Raw genomic sequence first — 20716 nt, 5'->3', positions numbered from 1 at the left:
TTGTAAAAAAGATATGGGGAAACATGGCCCCGTATCTGCATGTAATCTGCAAATGTCGTCGAAAGACGATAGTGTTGCGTGTGGAGAGACTGAATAAAACACTGATTTGATGTTCTGCGCAAGAAAATTGGTGAATGGTATTCCGGAGGCGCTGCGTTGGAGTGCCTCGAGAGTGAAGCGGAGGCGAACGAGCGCATCAAATGACGTCACACGTGAGACATGAGCGCCATCTGGCAGTGCCTTTCTGAAAACAAACCGTCTCAGAGGGAATAAGGTGCAGAACGCAAAGCGACGGGTAGGTGCCACCATCATCTCGTCTTAGCAAAGCACTGAAAACACTCTCCGTTCCGTGCAAGCGTTGCATGGTCAGTGATAAGCGCCACGGATCTTAAAATTGCTTATGTATGCCTTTTCCAGTAAAAGACAAACATGCAGAATATATACGTGTTGTTATGGTGCCTCAGATATGTGCAATAATTGCTTTTTAATTGACAATCGCACACGTATGAACGCTGATTATTGAGCAACATTGGTGGGCGCTGCAGATGGGGTCAGCCCGTTCGAGGTATTGGCTGGTGCTGTTAAAGGTATCCGATTTGTGGTAACGAAGGACAAACAGACAAACGTATAGACAGACAGACCAAAGCTTTTGCGTGGAAGGTCCCCAAGAAAGACTATCTTCTTTAAAAATGTAAAATGTTCAGGATGCGGGTTGGTCTGGAAAATGAAGGGCAGGCGGATGTGACTGCACAGGAAGCTCACATGAAGTGTAGACAGTGTGAGGTTGAGGAAGAAATGTAGAACATGATGGTTGCTGGTATTGAACTGATCATGAGAATCGCTGGGCTAAGGATGTGTTGGCGACAGAGCAAGAAAAAAAAACGCCAGTCCCGCGCGGAAGGTGCAGCACAGTTACAGCGAAACTAGAAGAGAGACCTTTCATAGCCGTTTCAAACCACTCATTGGGTAACTACTACAGGCACATTTTCTTGATACCGACTAGGGCAATAATAATAATTTTTTCTGGTAGTAGGCCTGCATTCTCTAGGGTATTTTTATCCTTTTGAGAAGCGTGGTATCCGCTAAACGCTTGCAAGGAATTTTGTGCCAATCGTTCATGCAATGGGTGACGACGATGAAGAATTAAGGCTGAAGTGGATGTGCGCCGCAGTTAATGTATTGGGTTGGAGCATTCGACGGCCCACTCATTACACTATTAGCAGTGTGCGACGACTGATCATCATCATCATCATTTATTTGACCCTTAAAGACCCCTTAGGGGCATTACATAAGGGGGGGGACCTTTTTCTAAATACAGAAACAAAGAAAAAATAGAAAGTTGTACAAACACACGAGCAATACTTTTGCAGGATCCGAGAACAGACGCACACGAAATGTACTTATACAAGTATAAAAACATGCGTGCACAAAATTTACACATACAAGAGCGCAAAATACAGTAACAGTGGAAGAGTTTCGATGGGCTTCCAAGTTTAAGTGAGCTGTTAGTAGTTGTTTGAATGCGCACGAGTCACGCTCTGAGACGATGGCTTCCGGTAAGTTATTCCATTCCTTGATGGCGACAGGAAGAAATGACTTATTGAATGCAACGGTCGTACCGAAAAGACGTTGGAAGCTTCTGGAATTAAATAGCCGGCGAGAATAGTGGGCGGGAGAAAGCAAGATAGAACCATGCAAGTGAGAAAACTAATAGTATAATTTGTGAAATAAAGAAAGTCGAGAGCGTATACGTCTGTCAGCTAAATTCTGCAAGCCTAAAGACTCCTTTTTAAAGGTGATGCTTGATGAGTGATCGTAATTGGACATAATGAACCGGGCAGCCCTATTCTGAACGGATTCCAACAGATTAATCAGATAGGTTTGGTGAGGGCTCCAAATGGACGACGCGTTTTCGAGCTTCGTATGAGCGAAGGTTACGTACGCAATTTTATGGACTGTAGGAGGTGATAGGCATAACGTTCTTCGTATGTAACCAAGCTTCTTTGATGCGTCAGCAACTAAGTGTGTGATGTGATCCGACCACGTGAGAGTGTTAGAAATAAGCACGCCAAGGTATCGGTAACTATCAACGTACGCCAAGGTCGTTAAGTTTAAATTGTAGACGTGTTCCGAGTTAGACTGCGAGATACGCGCATGACTTTGCATTTGGAAACATTGGTCTGCATCATCCAGAGTGAACACCAGTTTTCAATTAAGGATAGGTCATTTTGTAGAATTTCGTGGTCGTCAGGGGTGGTTATTCGGCGATAAAGGACGCAATCGGCCGCAAATAATCGAATGGATGATGAAATTCCTGATGGTATATCGTTCACATATTTAAGGAAGAGTAAGGGGCCGAGTACTGACCCCTGAGGGACACCGGATTTAACGGGAGCGGCAGTGGAGTGAAGACCGGCAATGTCAGTGAACTGAGATCGGTGGGAGAGGAAGCATCGGATCCATGACAGGGCTGAAGGGTCCAAGTTCAGACAGCAGATTTTGTTTATTAGTCGTTGATGAGCGACACGATCGAAGGCTTTAAAGAAGTCTATGTATATGACGTCAGTTTGAAATAGAGAATCTAAATTTAGGGCGAGGTCGGCAGTGAATTCAAAGAGCTGAGTTTCGCAGGACAAACCAGGTCGGAAGCCGTGCTGATTTTTGAAGAAAAACCCGTTGTTATTAAGGTGGTGGGCAACGTGCGAATACATAATGTGCTTGAGGCATTTGCAGGCAATGCATGTCAGCGAAATAGGACGATAATTAGATGGGTTAGAACGGTCACCTGATTAGAATAGTGGGGTTACCTTGGCTACCCTCCAGTCCACAGGTATGATAGCCTCGGAGAGGGACTGAGAGAATATCATTTGCAGAATGTGGCTAGAACTAGCTCCAGTGGATTTCAGTAGCTTTGCCGGTATGTTATCAGGACCAGAGCACTCGATTTATAATTTTTAGGATACCTTCAGCGTTTATGGGGATGGATGGCATCTGGGGAAAGTTATACCTGGAGGAAAAGGGGATATTGCCCGACGGCTCATTAGTAAAGACTGAGGAAAAGTGAGAATTCATCAAGTCAGAGCGCTGCTGAGTTGCAACTCGTGAGCCATCAGGATTGCACAGTGAAATGTTATGCGCTAAATTGTTGGGGTTGATAATGTTCCAAAATTTTTTAGGTTTGTCGCGGATGATTTTTAGGAGATCTTCATGGTAATACTTCTTTTTGGGTTTTTTCAGCGCGCTAGTATATTCCCGAAGGCAAGTGAAATATTTGTCCCATTTCGATGGAGAAATGCTACGTTTTGCCTCGCGGAAAAGGCGTTTCTTCTTTTGTGAGAGTTTTTTCATAGAAGTTGTATACCAAGGACTGTCATCGTCACAGCGAACAGACACTAGTGGAACGTATTCTTCGATTAGCGTCAAGACCTTTTGTTTATACAGTAACCAGTTCTGTTCTACGCTTCTGGGGATGGCTGTTTGAGAGAAGAAACTATAAAAGCTTTCCAATTCGGTAATGATTACGTGGATGTTGGCTTTGTTGTAGTCGCGTATTAGCTTCTTCCGTGAATTATGCTTAGGTACTGGAATACAGAGGTTGAATAGTATGGTACAGTGATCACTCAGGCCTTATATACACGTAAGTGAGTGAATAAGGTCGGGGTGGGAAGCGAAGACAAGATCGAGTATGTTGTCACCACGAGTCGGAGTATTAATTGTCTGCGTGAGGTTGAATTGATTGTTCTTTCGCAGTTTGAAAACGCTTTATATGTCGCATTAACGCGATGGCTTTGCCAACACCAAGCCTGCCTAAGGCAACTTTTCCAACAAGCCACAAGCAATGGCGTTGCTCAGTGGTGTAATGTGAGGCTGGCACCCGGTGGACCCCCAGTTGGAGCCTCACTGCATCATTTGTGCAGTGTTTTAAATTCGAAGCATACCTTAGTGAACTTCGGGGACTTTGAGCGTATCTATCTATCTATCTATCTATCTATCTATCTATCTATCTATCTATCTATCTATCTATCTATCTATCTATCTATCTATCTATCTATCTATCTATCTATCTATCTATCTATCTATCTATCTATCTATCTATCTATCTATCTATCTATCTATCTATCTATCTATCTATCTATCTATCTATCTATCTATCTATCTATCTATCTAGCTAGCTAGCTAGCTAGCTAGCTACCTACGACTTTTAGCTCTCCTGACCGTTTCGATAATGGTATCGATACCAAACATGGAGTGACGTAACATGACTGTATGAAGACCATATTTCACTAGACATAACATGAAAATCATGAAAAGTATGTCATGAATGTCATGATTGACCTTTCATTGTTCAGCACCTCTAGCGGTGGATTTGTTCTCATGGCATGTTGCAAAACCGGTTTGGTATGACATGATTGCGTGGCGAACACAAGCGACAGACCCTAACATGAAAATCATTACACGCGTGTCATGTAAGAACACGACTACCTGCCACACTCATGACGCGCTCCAGGCCGTTTGCCTAGCGTCACATACACCAAATTTGGTACTACAGTTTGTGAATGGATGACACAGATACGTGACTGGTGCAAACATCATAATTATGAGATGCGGGTCATGCAACAACATGACTACATGCCACGCTCAGAATGCGCTGGTGGCCGTTTAGCTAGCTTCAACGAAACGAAAATTGGTATCACGGGGTGTGAATCGATGACGAAGGTATGATACTGGCGCAAACGTGATAATCATGAGATGCGTGTCATGTGAGAAAATGACTACATGCCACAGTAGAGGTGCCGATACATTTAGAAGTGATAATTCTGAGATGCGTGTCATGTGAGAAAATGACTACATGCCACAGTATAAGTGCCAATACATTTCGACGTGAGGTGGTGTCGTGCTCCCCGGCGTTCATCTCGTCGCGCCACACCGGCGTTGCCACGCCACTCGCCAGTCCTGCCATATACTCGCAGGCGTGCGTCACGCAGCGTTGCTTTGACGCATGCACGTTTAACCACGTCCTGCGTCCCTCCGTCACGAAAATAGAGAGACGCATGTTGTCTATCAAATGCATCGGCGCGAAATGCAGCAAGTCGCATTGCGCGCCGTTTGCCGTCGGGCGGCGCCGACGGACGCTGGTAGCGCCTGGCGTCAGACTATATAGAGTGCTCGCGTTTTCTTAACGTAGCGTCACTGTTTCCAGCGTGCGCGCGCGTCAACGCTACATTGGAGTATATTGCGACCTTCATCATGCGCTTGTGGCCGTTTTGCTAGCTCCACATATACCAAAGTTAGTGTTACCTGACGTCAGTGGATGATGAAATATATCAATGGTTCAAACATGATAATCCTGACAGACGTGTCATGTAAGATCATGACCGCATACTACGCTAATAGCGTAAACGCGGCCGTTCCACTAGCTTCACATAAACTAAATTTGCTATCACGTGACGTTGATAGATGACGAAGGTAAATGACACATTCAAACATGATAATCATGAGAGGGAAATGATGTACGGCATCATTTACCTTCACCTGGTAACGTTGTGCTGATTTAAAGTGACATATCAAACCTTCTCATTCGTGCTTCGCATATCATCGATTACCCCTGCACGTGGGATCTGTCAATTTTTTTTGCTAACTTCGCGCGATGTGGTTACGGGTACCGGTGGCGACGACGGACAACTGCGCATGACCTGAGATGCAATCTCATAAGAGCTCTTGCTGTAAAACGAAGGCTATGGGAGAAAGGATTAGGTCAGCCGAGGAAGCACTAGTGACAGTGATTAAAAGAGAAGCCGATGGCGAAAACACTAGGGCACCGGCACAGAAAACCGCGGAGAAGTAGGAGAAAGCAGGTTTGGAAAAAACAGGTTCAACCGGTTCAAAGGTCATGAAACCCAGCTTTTGCGAAATAGTGTGAGGTGTGGGTGGGGACAAAGCAGTTGGCATTACAAAGCACAAGTAACCTACATGTGCGGGACACTCTAGGAGATAAGTCGCAGCAAGTGATAGTCGCTTGGTAGTTGAATTTATATTGGTGCGCAGATGCAATCAGAGAGAGGATTAGAGGCGACCAGAGGGTTTCAGTAGGAACGCTCCCAGGATGTGGAAGCGGAGATCAGGCAAGTGAGAATGAAACTCACAAGTAAAGCTAGCTGATGGACGAAACCTCGTGATAATTGCAGGCAGTCTAAACGATGTCTTGAACGTAGAATCTGAAGGACTAGCGACCACATTGACGAAAGGGGTCGATCACATGTGCACCGTTTCCCCTCAGGTACAGGTAGTGGTATGCACAATACCGGAGGTACCAGTGTGTTACTGCAACCTGAAAAGAGCGTTTTACAATGCAAACAAAGATATATGGTAGATTAGTCGAGATGTAGCATTTGAGGTAGTCAAAATAAGCAAAGAGGTGCACAGTTAGAGGGTTTCAACGAGACAGAATTCGTTTCAATAGGAGGCTAGTTAAAGAGGTGGGTTGGTGACTTGCAGGACACGCAACAGCTTTTTTGGGGGGAGACGCAGGTCCTTCGGGGTCCAGGACAGCTAGTAACGATGAAAAGATTCAGGGGGACTCCTTCACGGGTGGTATAGGCAGTGGCATTAATATATAATACACGTAGAGTCTACGGGAGAATTCGACGTAAGCACGAGGGCCGAGCAAACTTTAATGTAGGGTATATTACCATGCAGGATGAAAGGACAGTGGCGAACCAACTCTTTCACGAGTGGAAGGGGGCAAACCTACCTCACTCATCAACCAGAAATACGCACACACAAACACACAAGACACGAGCATGTATATATATATACATATTGTAGCATTGATATTTGGCACAGGCCGGAACGCCAGCTGAAGAAGAGAAGGAAGAGTGTTGTTGCTGCTCGCGCTCGCTCCGCTTGACAGCTGGTCGGTTCTACCGCTACGTTTTCCACAAAGTAAACGTCTCTTCTGCTCACCACTAAAGGTGTACTATCAAGTGGTGGAGAGTGCTGGGTACCTTTTTCCATCCTGGAACTCCGCAACCGAACTCTACCTTCGCCATCAACAATGTCCATCGACGCTGCACAGCAGACGGCTCCTACATCTCCACCTGTCCACTGTCCCGGCGTCCCGAGAGAGCGAGATCCAGACATCTTCAACGGCACCGATGAGCAGGACGTCGAGGACTGGCTCTCTTCGTTCGAACGAGTAAGCGTCAACAACAGGTGGGACGAAAACGACAAACTGGGCCGCGTCCACTTTTACCTCAGAGGAGTAGCAGAGCTCTGGCTCAACAACCACGAAGCCGAGCTTACCGACTGGGCCACTTTCAAGACCACCTTCGCGGACGTGTTTGGCCGACCGACAGTGCGCAAGCTCCGTGCAGAACAGCGCTTGCGGGATCGCGCCCAACTGTCGGGAGAGGGTTTCACGTCCTACATTGAGGACGTCGTAGGCCTCTGCCGTCGCTTTGATCCTGACATGTCGGAAACCGCCAAGGTAAAACACATTATGAAGGGCATCGAGGACGATGCCTTCCACATGCTGGTGGCTAAAGACCCGCAAACAGTTTCGGAAGTCATCCAACACTGCCAAAGTTTCGATGAGTTGCGAAAACAGCGCATTTCAACGCGACGGCCTACTTTCGACATGACCAGCACGCCAGCATTGACCGTTGGTGCAATATCTCCAGAACAGACTGTATTGACCCCGCAAATCCAGCAATTTATCCGAGAGGAAGTGGCACGCCAGTTGTCCCTTGCCCCCTTGCTTCCCAGCAATACGCATGGGCTGACCTCGTCACTGCGCCAAACCATCGAAGAGCAAGTCTGCGAGGCACTTCCCCCCACGTACCAGCCACCACCTGTGTCCGCTCCCCTGACTTACGCTGACGTCGCGCGAAGGCAGGTACATGCGCCGTCAAACGTCGTCGACCCTGCCCACCAAGCGAACGCCTTCTACGCAACACACGTACCGGCAGGCTCGCATGTTCCCATTTACCGCCGTCCTTCAACGCTTCCCAACAACCCTTGGCGTACATCGGATAACAGACCTATCTGTTATTACTGTCGTCAGCCTGGCCATGTTGAGCGGTTCTGTCGCCGGCGCGTCCCTTACTCAGGCATTATTGATGGCACCTACGGCTACGCCCCCACAGAACCACCACAGACGCTGCCGTTCCATGCAGCTTCGGACACTTCTCCGCCGAGCCGCCGCGCCTTCAACCCACGCCGATCGCCTTCCCCGCGCCGACGTTCGCCTTCACCAATGCTTCGGCGTGCACCACCTGCCCAAACGGAAAACTGACCATCGCAGTTCCGGAGGCAAGAACTGCGCCACCGTCGAACTCCACAAGGCCTCGTTCTCTACCGAATAATGAAATAACTGTCTTGATTGAAGGTATCCCCGTTCAAGCATTAATAGATACCGGAGCTGCCGTGTCTGTATTGAGTGAAGCATTGTGTCGCAAGTTAAGAAAAGTTACGATTCCGCTTTCTGGTCTCTCCCTTCGTACGGCAACAGCGCATCACGTGAACCCTTCTATGACGTGCACGGCTCGGTTAATCATCCAGGGCGTTCTGTACGTGGTTGAATTTATCGTGTTTCCGCACTGCTCACACGACGTCATATTAGGCTGGGACTTCCTTTCCACACATCATGCCGTTGTTGATTGTGCCCGGGCCGAACTAGAATTGTCATCGCTCTCCGACGACGATTATAATAAGCCTTCTATTTCTCGTGTTGTCGTCGCCGCGGAGACTGATATTCCACCTATGTCTTCTGTTATTGTGCCGATCTCGTGCGACCATGCCGCTTTTTCGGACGTCATGTTCACGCCGTCAGAAGACTTCACTTCTCGAAAAAACGTTCTTCTGCCTTTTGCTCTTCTGACGGTCGAAGCCACTTGCGCAAACATTTATGCCACGAATCTCCTTTCTGTACCAGTCACCCTATTCCGTGGCGAATGCATCGGCCGCCTTGAGGACATCGATTGTGTTTGCACCAGTCAACTGCCCTATCAAGCAAAAAGCCTTGAGATCGCCAGTGTTACTTCCGCTCTCACATCCGCCACCTCTTCCCTCGACGTCTTCCTTCCATCGATTGATCCTGACCTTCCTGTTGACCAACGAACTCAACTCTTGACACTTCTCGACCACTTCCGCTCATCATTCGACTTCAAACAAACCAGTCTGGGCCGAACATCTGCAATTGTCCATCGTATTGACACTGGCACCCACGCACCATTGCGTCAGCGTCCATACCGGGTCTCCCACGCCGAACGCCAAGTTATAGACGATCAAGTGTCTGATATGCTCAATCGTGGCGTTATACAGCCGTCTAACAGTCCGTGGGCCTCCCCGGTGGTACTGGTCAAAAAGAAGGACGGGGGCATCCGATTCTGTGTGGATTACAGGCGCCTTAACAAGATCACGCGCAAAGATGTTTATCCGCTCCCCAGAATTGACGACGCTCTCGACTGTTTGCAAGGTGCAGAATTCTTTTCTTCGCTGGATCTTCGATCGGGATACTGGCAGGTACCCATGGATGAAGCTGACCGCGCCAAGACTGCGTTTGTAACTCCGGACGGCTTGTACGAGTTTAACGTGATGCCGTTCGGCCTTTGTAACGCCCCAGCCACCTTCGAGCGTCTGATGGACAACATACTTCGAGGCCTTAAATGGCAGACGTGTCTTTGCTATTTGGACGACGTCGTCGTTTTTTCAAAAGACTTCGATACCCATCTTCTGCGCCTCGCAAGTGTCCTGCATTGCCTTACACATGCTGGGCTCCAACTAAATTTGAAAAAGTGCCATTTTGCCGCCCGGAAGCTCACCATCTTAGGGCATGTTGTCAGCAAGGACGGCGTTCTACCTGATCCTGGAAAACTCCGTGCTGTCGCCCAGTTTCCGAAGCCATCGACACTTAAGGAACTCCGGAGCTTTATCGGCTTATGTTCATACTTTCGCCGATTTGTCCGTAATTTTGCATCTGTCATGGCCCCTTTAACACGGCTACTTTCTGACACCGAGGGCATTTCGGCGTGGTCTTCCAATTGCGATAAGGCATTCGCGAAACTACGTCAATTGCTGACATCTCCACCGATTCTCCGTCACTTTGATCCTGATGCCCCTACAGAAATACACACCGACGCAAGTGGAGTCGGACTTGGCGCTATTCTTGCTCAACGCAAGTCTGGATACGACGAGTACGTCGTTTCTTATGCCAGTCGCACTCTTACTAGGGCTGAACAGAATTATTCAGTCACAGAAAAAGAATGTCTAGCCATCGTCTGGGCAATCACAAAATTTCGACCCTACGTCTATGGCCGTCCATTTGACGTCGTGACTGATCACCACGCCCTCTGCTGGTTATCGTCACTAAAAGACCCATCTGGCCGTCTCGCTCGTTGGGCGTTACGCCTCCAAGACTATGATATCCGTGTCGTCTACAGGTCAGGCCGCAAACATTCAGATGCCGACGCTCTCTCCCGCTCTCCACTTCCCCATGAACACGGAAGTACTTCTGTATCCAGCCTCGATGCTGTGGCACTTTCGTACGCGGACATGCCCTATGAACAGCGCCAAGACGCTTGGATAGCCTCTATGATAGAGTTACTGTCTCGGCCGTCCCAAGTTACGCCCAATCGTTCACTGCAGCGCACAGCTCGACACTTTACCATCCGCGATGGACTCCTGTACCGTCGCAACTACCTTTCTGACGGCCGCAAGTGGTTGCTTGTGATTCCTCGCCACCTACGTGCCGACATTTGCGACTCTTTTCACGCGGATCCTCAATGCGGCCACGCCGGTGTGATAAAAACGTATGCACGTCTCCGGCTGCGGTACTATTGGCGCGGAATGTACCGCTTTGTCCGACAGTACGTGCGTTCGTGCTCCAAATGTCAACGCCGAAAAAGCCCACCACACATAGCCAATGGACAACTGCAGCCGTTGCCTTGCCCCTCCCGCCCTTTCGACCGCATCGGAATTGACTTGTACGGTCCCCTTCCCTATACGCCTAACGGGAACCGCTGGGTGATTGTCGCCATTGATCACTTGACACGCTATGCTGAAACTGCTGCGCTGCCAGAGGCCACATCACGTGAAGTTGGCTTATTTATCCTTCACAATCTCATTCTACGCCATGGCGCGCCTCGTGAGCTACTCAGTGACCGCGGCCGTACGTTCCTCTCCGAAGCGGTACAAGCCCTTCTTCGCGAATGCAACGTTGTGCATCGGACAACCAGCGCATACCATCCGCAAACGAATGGAATGACCGAACGGTTTAACCGCTCACTGGGCGACATGCTATCCATGTACGTGTCCGCTGATCACACCAACTGGGACCGCATACTACCCTTTGTAACTTACGCTTACAACAGCGCCACTCAGTCTACGACAGGATTCTCTCCGTTCTTCCTCCTTTACGGGCGCGAACCTTCCTCATTCATGGACACCATTCTCTTGTATCATCCAGACGCTTCGGAATCCACAACTCTATCTGAAGTCGCCACCTATGCAGAAGAATGCAGGCAACTCGCGCGTTCCTTAACCGCCCAAGATCAAGCGTACCAGAAGAACCGTCACGACGAAAACCTGTCTTCGCAGTCATACTCGCCTGGCGCCTTGGTATGGCTTCGGGTTCCCTCATCTGTTCCTGGTCTTTCCACCAAGCTACTGCCGAAGTACGAAGGCCCCTACCGAGTCCTACGTCAGGCCTCACCGGTTAACTATATTGTTGAGCCGGTTCAACCATCAACAGACCGACGGCATCGAGGCCGCGAGACTGTTCACGTAGATCGATTGAAGCCGCACTACGACCCACCCGTCGTACCCGTTCCATAGGTCGCCAGGATGGCTCCTTTTCTGAGGGGGGAGTGATTTGTAGCATTGATATTTGGCACAGGCCGGAACGCCAGCTGAAGAAGAGAAGGAAGAGTGTTGTTGCTGCTCGCGCTCGCTCCGCTTGACAGCTGGTCGGTTCTACCGCTACGTTTTCCACAAAGTAAACGTCTCTTCTGCTCACCACTAAAGGTGTACTATCAATATATATATATATATATATATATATATATATATATATATATATATATATATACATATATATATATATATATATATATATATATATATATATATATATATATATATATATATATATATATATATATATATATATATATATATATATATATATGGAAAGAAATGTGTACATAAGGGCTCGTTTTTTCGTGTTTCATTTGACGCAATAATACTGAGATATAACAGAAACTAATGACAAGGAAAGTATAGGGGAAGTTATTAGACCGAATTGTAATGTGATTTCGAAGAAAGAAAAGTGCTGTGGGCAGGAATCAAACCTGCGACCTTCCCTTAACGCGTTCGATGCTCTACCACGGAGCTACCACAGAGGCCATCCCCAAAGCCTCTTTATTGGGCATTTATATGAATTTAAACGTGGGAGTGTCAGTCAGCACCATCAGTAGCCATGGGGGCGAGTGTGGTACACTCTTTATGAGGTTGTTTGGCGTAACGTAGAACGTGAGCCTATTACGAGCTTCCAGCTGATCAATATTCCCTCGTATACAACCTAAGGCACTAAGTCTGCCAGAATGCGTTAATGAATTAGGGAAAGAAGTGTATACATATGGGCTCGTTTTTTCGTGTTTTGACACAGAATAATGAGATCTAACAGACAATAATCTGAGTCGGAATGTATAAGTGAAGAAAGAAAAGTGGGTAAAAAGATAACTGGCCGTGGGCAGGAACCAAACCCTCAAACTTCGAATAACGCGTTCGATGCTCTAGCACTGAGCTACCACGGCGGCCATTCCTCCAGCCACTTTATTGGGTATATATGTGAATTTATACGTGGGAGTGTCAGTCAGTGCCATCACTAGCTAAGGTGGCAAGCGTGTCGATATATATATATATATATATATATATATATATATATATATATATATATATATATATATATATAAGAACATGTGTCTGGTCCCGTGAAAACAATGTGAAAGTCATGTGTACGTCAAGAAACTCTCTTTCATTCATGAAGCTAGGTCTTTCAGTCCCAACGTGGGAGCAGCCCGCTTCGGGAAAAAAAAGGGGTCGAAGTTGTGGCCGGAGGAAGATGAGCCACGCATCAGGGCGGTCAGGATTCAGACCCGAGCTAAGGCTGCTACCTCCATCGTTCGGCGGCCCGAGGGGCTCCATGGCTACCTGACTGCGCTGACGTTTTTATGCTTGTGGGCGGGCCTGAACAGTCGAACTTCGGGCTCGAGCTCAGGCGCGCCTTTCCAGCCGTGACTCTAATTCGGGGCCAGTGCGTGAGATGCGGCGTCCGCTGGTCCACCATGCGCCGTCAGCCTAGGAAGGCTGCTTCTCCTACAGCTCGTGTAGCTGTCCAACGCCGACGCTAACTGTGGTGACAGCATCAACCCTCGTGCTTCGCGTTCAGGCTTCTACGCAACGACGTGGGTTGGGTGCCGATCCTTCACGACTGTGCGCGGCACACTCTGCGTAGGAACTGAGTGCTATATGATTTAGTGATTAGACACTAAAATGAAGCATCTATACTTTTCAAAACTGTGTACGATGGGTAGTACCGGTTATATCGGTGTTTATTATTATTATTATTATTATTATTATTATTATTATTATTATTATTATTATTATTATTATTATTATTATTATTATTATTATTATATCTTTATAATCTTTATAATAGTTATCTTTATTATTCTCTATTTACTCTAGATCTTTATTCTATTAAATATTTATATAAAGCTATTATTATTAAATCTTACCTTCAAACGGGAAGTGTCCTGAGGTGGCTCCTTGGACCTTCCAAGTGCATAACAGTACCAGCGCGTTGTGCGAAACAAAAACCAGAACGCTAAATTATTTTACCACCTAACTAAGCAATGTCTGAATCTGCTTTTGAAAGGGTACTGTGCGGACACCAAGTCATTGTATAGTGAATATGGCTACAATGCTATATATCCGAAATATTGACAAGGAGATAAACAGGGCACATGTACTTCTACTACACAGACACTGGTTATGTGTGGTTAGCATCAATTGCAGCTTCAGCGCCAGCTTCTATAGTATAAGTCGCATAAACAATATTATTCTATTCCTTGTTTCTTTTTTTAGAAATGGTCGTTAGCTGTCTCTGATTGGTCTAAACATTCTGGATCTTGCTCACATAATCGTTACGTGAGGCAACAAATGACGCGAGAATGATCCGTCGCGAGAATGATCCGTCTCAGAAAGGATCAGCTTGCAGTTGTGCGCGTGCGCGCACAACTGCAAGTTGATCCTTTCTGAGAGAGAAAGAAACTGAGAGAAATAAGCAACGCTGCATGCGGGTGCTTCTTCGGTGTCTGATTTGTCATCATTATCATTATCAGCCTGATTGCGCCCTCTGCAGGATAAAGGCCTCTCCCATATTCCGCCAGTTGACCTGGTGCTAGGGTTGTCACTGTCAATTTCTAACTGCAAACTTCTTAATCTCATCTGCCCCCCTAACCTTCTGTCTCCTCATAACCTACTTGCCTTTTCTAGGAATCCAGTCAGTTACCCTTAATGACCAGCGGTTTTCCTGCCTACGTGCTACAGAGCCGGCACATGTCCATTTCCTCTTCTTGACTTCAACTATGATATCCTTAACCCCGGTTTGTTTCCTAATCCACTCTGCTCTCTTCTTGTCTCTTAATGTTACACCTACCATTTTTCTTTCCATTGCTTGCTGCGTCGTCCTCAATTTAAGCTGAACCCTTTTTGTAAGTCTCCAGGTTTCTGCTCCGTAGCTAAGTACTGACAAGATGCAGCTGTTATATACCTTCCTCTTGAGCGATAGTGGCAATCTACCTGTCGTAATTTCAGAGTGCTTGCCAAATGTGCCCCACCCCATTCCAATTCTTGTAGTTACTTCAGTCTCGTGATTCGGCTTTACAGTTATTACCTGTCCTAAGTAGACATAATCTTTTACAACTTCAAGTGCACTATTACTTAGCTCGAAGCACTGTAAGGTTTATATATTGAGCTTAAAAGACAATGCAAGTTGAATGAAAACCAACTAGCCTGACTCCTAATTAAGCTTACATAGTGCTGAAAAATATCGACCATTTCCCTACAGGGAACCATAATGGGATGTGAAACAGCAGCGGTGCGCACGCCATTCACCCGGCAGAAAAGGTCGTCGACGTGAGTGTTGAAAGAATGGTTTGATGCGAAACTTGTTAAAGCCTTTACTCTTGTATATATTTATTTTAAACGCAGAGACACGAGAGGCGGGTTGTATTTTGTGCAACTTTTATCGCAGAGAAACGAGCCCAAAGAGTGTTCCCAATTTTCTGCAAACGAGCGTTTTGGGCGTAAGAGAGGGGTAAGCGAGAAAGAAGTGTGTTGCCAGCAGGTGGGGTAGCAACACCACCCAAGTGTGTTTGGAGGAGCTGGCAGCTGCTGCAGGTGAGCGATAGAGGGACGTCAACCTGCAGCTGTGACTTGACCTACTTGGCATCGTTCCAAGAACTAACAAAAAAGAACTATACTCGGTTCCAAAAGTTCCGTGCAGCACTGTTACAGTGGCTGGAATAGGAAAGTGTGATGAACGCGCCGGCTAGCACGTAACGCCTTGGGAGGAAACCACCGGATGGCGCTGGCACACGTGTGCACGTCACCCAAGGCAGTGATGCACTGCGTAGAGACGGGAACCAACCATGCGCGCTGGCAATGTGAAACACCTAATATATATTTTTTTGCTCATGCATGGCCTCAAATGGCGACCGAGAAAATATGGTAATTAGCTTCCTGAAAACAGGATGCCTATGCGGGTGCGCGACTGACCTTAAATATTGTCAGGTCGACAGGATGCCGAAAGTGAGCGCGTGACGGCACTGAAACATTTGTAGAGGAGTGGAACAAAGAGCTCAGTTGTGAGCCATTTCTTGCAACACTTTCCACAGTGAACCATCATTTCCTCAGGCACTAATATGTAAATAAAGCCCCATCATTCATAATGTCACACTCAGAGACGAGAATCACGAGCGCTATGTGGATGAAAACCTTTTATTTTCTGCACACAGGTCATGCAACTCATTTCTGAGTACTGACTCACCATCTGTTTACAACAATACATTCTTAATAATTGGTCGCGTGTCCTTTTTTATCCCCAAGAAAAAGGTTTTAAATTTCACAAACGCCCCGCAAAACATAGGGTTGCAAGCCTGGTGATGCGCCTGAGCTTCAGGTGCTTCCTCTTTTCACGGGAAGATGCTCGCTCCTTGTGGAGTACCTTTGTGTAAAAAGGCAAATGGGTGAGCAGAAAAAACTTGGTCATTTGATTGGTGAGGTTTGGACTATGTTGTGCGCAACCCATGTGACATTTTTTTACTAAGCAGAAAACAACCTCTTTCAAGCTGCCACTGTGAAGCTCGTAGTTGCTAAACCACTTTGAAAAAGTGATTTCAAGGGCGTCTACAAATGCGAAGAGCTTCTCCGAAAGGCCTACCCGTAGGCGTCCGCACAAGGTGGGCAAAAGGGGCCGGCCAACTGGGAGGGGCGGGCACTAAATCTGTTCTATACATTGACTAGGCAGCGGGCCTGTCGTCAGGTTGCCTTTCTTGGTGCGCTCAGCGGACCTAATGGTCTCGTCGACCAACCCACGGCTCACAGTGTGCCCGGCGTTCACCAAAGTTTTATCAGTGTAGAAGATGGGTTGCCCTTGCACTGTGTGGAAAGATGAGTCGTTCCGTTGTGATTTAATAGAACGCTCGAGGGCTACATTGTAACCTTGCAGATTTTAAACTGTCATAGTTGAAATATCAATTCCCTGTTGCTGTGATATGCGAGCCGAATATAACTTCACCATTCAGACTATCTGAATATGAAAAAATGACGTCTCAGTAGAAACCCTAGCAAAGTTTTACTAGTCATGCGCTGTGACCTCACGTATTACCATAACCAAATACCTATGCATAGCAGCAATGAGTACGTTTCCATCACGTTGCAGCTAAAAAGACCTACGACATCGACCGTTGGCGATTACATTTTACCGAGTGGGACATTTCACGCTGGACACCTGAAACTTGTTCATCGACACGAGTCAAGGACTTCACGCCATCGTAGGTGACTTCAATGCACATCAATATCTTCGGGGTGAAAGTGTCATAATTACTAGGGGAAAACAACTTCTAGGCTTCACAAGCAACAATGTCCTTCATATTGTTACGGTTGAATTAAAGGATAGGTAGATTTACTTACAGGGTGAGGATGAAGTTTGGCAGTCGCGGTAAAGATGGAATCTTCAGGTCGCACCAGACAACGTCGTCTTCCTCTTCTACCTTCCGGGCACATACTACAGCCGGGCTCATACCGAAGCAATCCCCAATTCACAGACGAAGCCCGCTGGGCGAGTTTATGTCACTGGAGGGAGGAAACTTCTTGAGATGAGCCACGTGTACCAACTGCGTTTGATTTGACAGACGAGAAGGTGTCGTCAAGCGTGCCACAACATACGTCAAGTCAGTCAAGCAATCTACAATGACGTAGGAGCCTGTGTACTGCGGTAAAAACGTCTGACATAAACCAGGTTTTCGTTGGGGGGTCCACAACTACACGAATTCACCTTTGCGGAATGAAATGGCATCATGGCGTTGATCGTATCGTTGCTTGGAGTGATCTTGTGATGACAGTGTGCGCAAGCGAGCAATTTGGCAGGCTTCTTCAGCCCGGCACAATGTTTTGGCCACAGACTCATCGGTCTGGAGCTTAATTGGGAGGATTGTATCAAGGGAACTGCGTGGTGATCGAGCGTAGCGCAGGTAGAAGGGCGTGAAGTCCGGGGTCCCGTGCTTCGCTGTATTCTATGCATAAGTAATAAATAGTAAGATCTTATTCCAGTTTTTGTGATTGGACGCGACGTACATTGCGAGCATGTTAGTAAGAGTTCAATTGGTACGTTCTACAAGACCATTCGTCTGGGGATGGTATGGTGTCGAATGTCTGAACTGTGAAGTGCACAGGCGAAGCGATTCTTCCACAGCGTCCGCGATGAATTGGCGACCACGGTCACTGATGATTACTTGAGGTGGACCATGGCGAAGAACAACGGAGCGTAACAAAAAGGTAGCGACGCCATCAGCTGTAGAAGATGGTATCGCAGCGGTTTCGGCGTATCTGGTAAGGTGGTCGAAGCACACTATTATCCACCGGTTGTTGTTTGAAAATAGCGGAAACGGGCCCAATAGGTCGATGCTTACTTGCTCGAAAAGCGTAGTAAGCGGTTCTGCGGGATGAAGAAGGCCGTGCAGTGCACTGGAAGATCGTTTGTGGCGCTGGCAATTCTCGCAGCTCGAGACGTATTGTTTCGTAAAATCTCGCATTCGGGGCCAGTAAAAACGCTGCTGCACTCGATGCAGGGTGCGAATGAACCCAAGGTGTCCGGACGTTGGGTCATCGTGCATAGTATAGAGAACGTCGCATCGAAGACTTTGAGGTACAACCAGTAAATAAGGTGCGACGGTTGCTGAGTAATTTTTTTGCACAACAGTCCATCACGAATGCGAAAGCGACCACTGCCTTTGAGATTCCAAGCGTCAACGAACAAAGGGTTTAAAGATAAATCATTCAATTGCTCTCGTTTGAAGATATTGGCGTCAGAAAACGTGTGAGAGACCGCAGCAAAACAGATGTCAAGGGTATCTGCACTGTCCTCCGTCGTGGTCATAGGTAGGCGAGAAAAGCAATCAGCGTCCGAATGACTTCGTCCACTTCTGTACAAAATGCTGAAGTCAAATTCTTGAAGGTGTAAAGCTCATCTAGCAAGGGGGCCAGAAGGGTCTCGGAGGGTAACAAGCCAACATAATGAATGACGGTCTGTCACAATCGTGAATGGACGACCATAGAGGTAACATCTAAACTTCTGAATGGCGAATACAGCCGCTAAACAATCTTGCTCTGTCACCGTATAATTCATTTCAGCGTTGCTTAGACATCGAATCGTATAAGCAACAACATGCTCTGCATTATCATGGTGCTGAACAAGCACACATCCGATGCCAATTCCACTTGCGTCACGGTGCACTTCTGTAGGAGCAGAGGGATCAAAACGAAGAATAGGCTCAGATGTTAGTAGAAATTTCATTTCAGAAAACGCGGCATCACAATCAGGTGTCCATTCGAATGGGCTGTTTTTTCGCAACAAGCTCGTCAGTGGGTGTACTACGTCCGCGAATAGGGGCACAAAGCGGCGAAAGTAGGAACACAGGCCCAAGAAGCTGCGAAGTTTCTTCAGCGTCTTTGGTGGTTTGAATGTGCCGACTGCTCCAATTTTGCCTGACGCCATCTTTGTCAACTAGGTGACCGAGGACTAAAGCTTGTCGTTCATCAAACCGGCACTTCCTAGAGTTCACAATGAAGCCAGCCTTTCCGACACAGTCTAAAACAAGGCTTAAACGGACGTTGTGCTCTTCCAAGGTATGCCCAAAAATGACGACGTCATACAGGTAGCATAAGCACACATCCCATTTAAGACCACAAAGCACAGAATCCATAAACCTTTCAAAAGTGGTAATCAACGCAGAATCGCCAGGCACCATCTTTCTTCTTAACCAAGATGACCGGTGCTGCCCACGGGCTACACGACTCTTCAATAACACCCTTCTTCAGCATTTCCTGAACCTGGTCAGCAATAAATTTTCGTTCTGATGACGACACTCGGTAAGGCTTTTGTCGGATCGGATGGGCAGTGCTGGTGTCAATCCTATGGTGAGCGCGAGAACATGGTAGATGTAGTGGCTTCTCCTCTTGGCAAAAGTCAAACACAGAAGTATGTCGCCTCAACAGATGGCATAACGTCTGCTGTTTATGTGACCGCAAAGTGTCGCTAATCATGCCTAGGATGCGACTCCTAAGAGCAACTGCGCTTGCCAGAGATTGTACCTTTCTCGCTTTCATCGTTGTTAACGACCACTGCAGAACCTTCAGTGGAATCATCGAAGACGCCAAGCTTCCTTCCTCGAAGGAGCAAAACCGGCATTGGCAAACAGTTTAGTGCCCACAGAAAAGTTGCTCCTTCATCAACAGATAGTAAACAACGAAGGACAAGTATGCCTTTCTTAGCACATTGAACAATGGCATGTTCAACGATGGCGTCAAAAGATGTGGCAGATTCTGGGGCGAACACCGCAACTGACCTCATTGACCATGGCGGCACTGTCAGCTCATTGGAAACAATCAGAGCGTCCTTCGTGGCCTGCGGCGCCTCGTCGACGAGGGCAGGAACAATGTCACCGCTGACGAAAAGTTCACCGCTTCTGCAGTCGACGATAGCGCCACATCTTTGAAGAAAGTCAAGACCGGGAATCACATTGTGGGTAAAACGTTACAGCACAAGAAACTCTGTTGGGAACACCTTTCCTGCCAATAAGACATTGAAGGCACAAACTCCGACAGGATGAAGTACTTCCCCACCAACACCACGAAACCTTGTTGATTCGCCCCAAGAAAACATAACTTTGCGGCCAATGCGACTTTTGAAACAAAGACTCATAACTGATATCATAGCACCAGTGTCCACCAACGCACTTGTACAAAAGCCATCTATTTCCACACGTATCTTGTTCTTGGGCATTATAACTGGCGGAGGCATCTGAGGCAAATCCTATTGTGCGACCTCACCTCCATCGGTCGCACTGGCTAGTTTCCCGGTGGCGGCGGTGAT

The sequence above is a fragment of the Rhipicephalus microplus genome, chromosome 3, assembly GCF_043290135.1.
Source record: "Rhipicephalus microplus isolate Deutch F79 chromosome 3, USDA_Rmic, whole genome shotgun sequence".
NCBI classification, from domain to species: Eukaryota; Metazoa; Arthropoda; class Arachnida; order Ixodida; family Ixodidae; genus Rhipicephalus; species Rhipicephalus microplus.
This window is presented reverse-complemented; position numbering follows the sequence as displayed.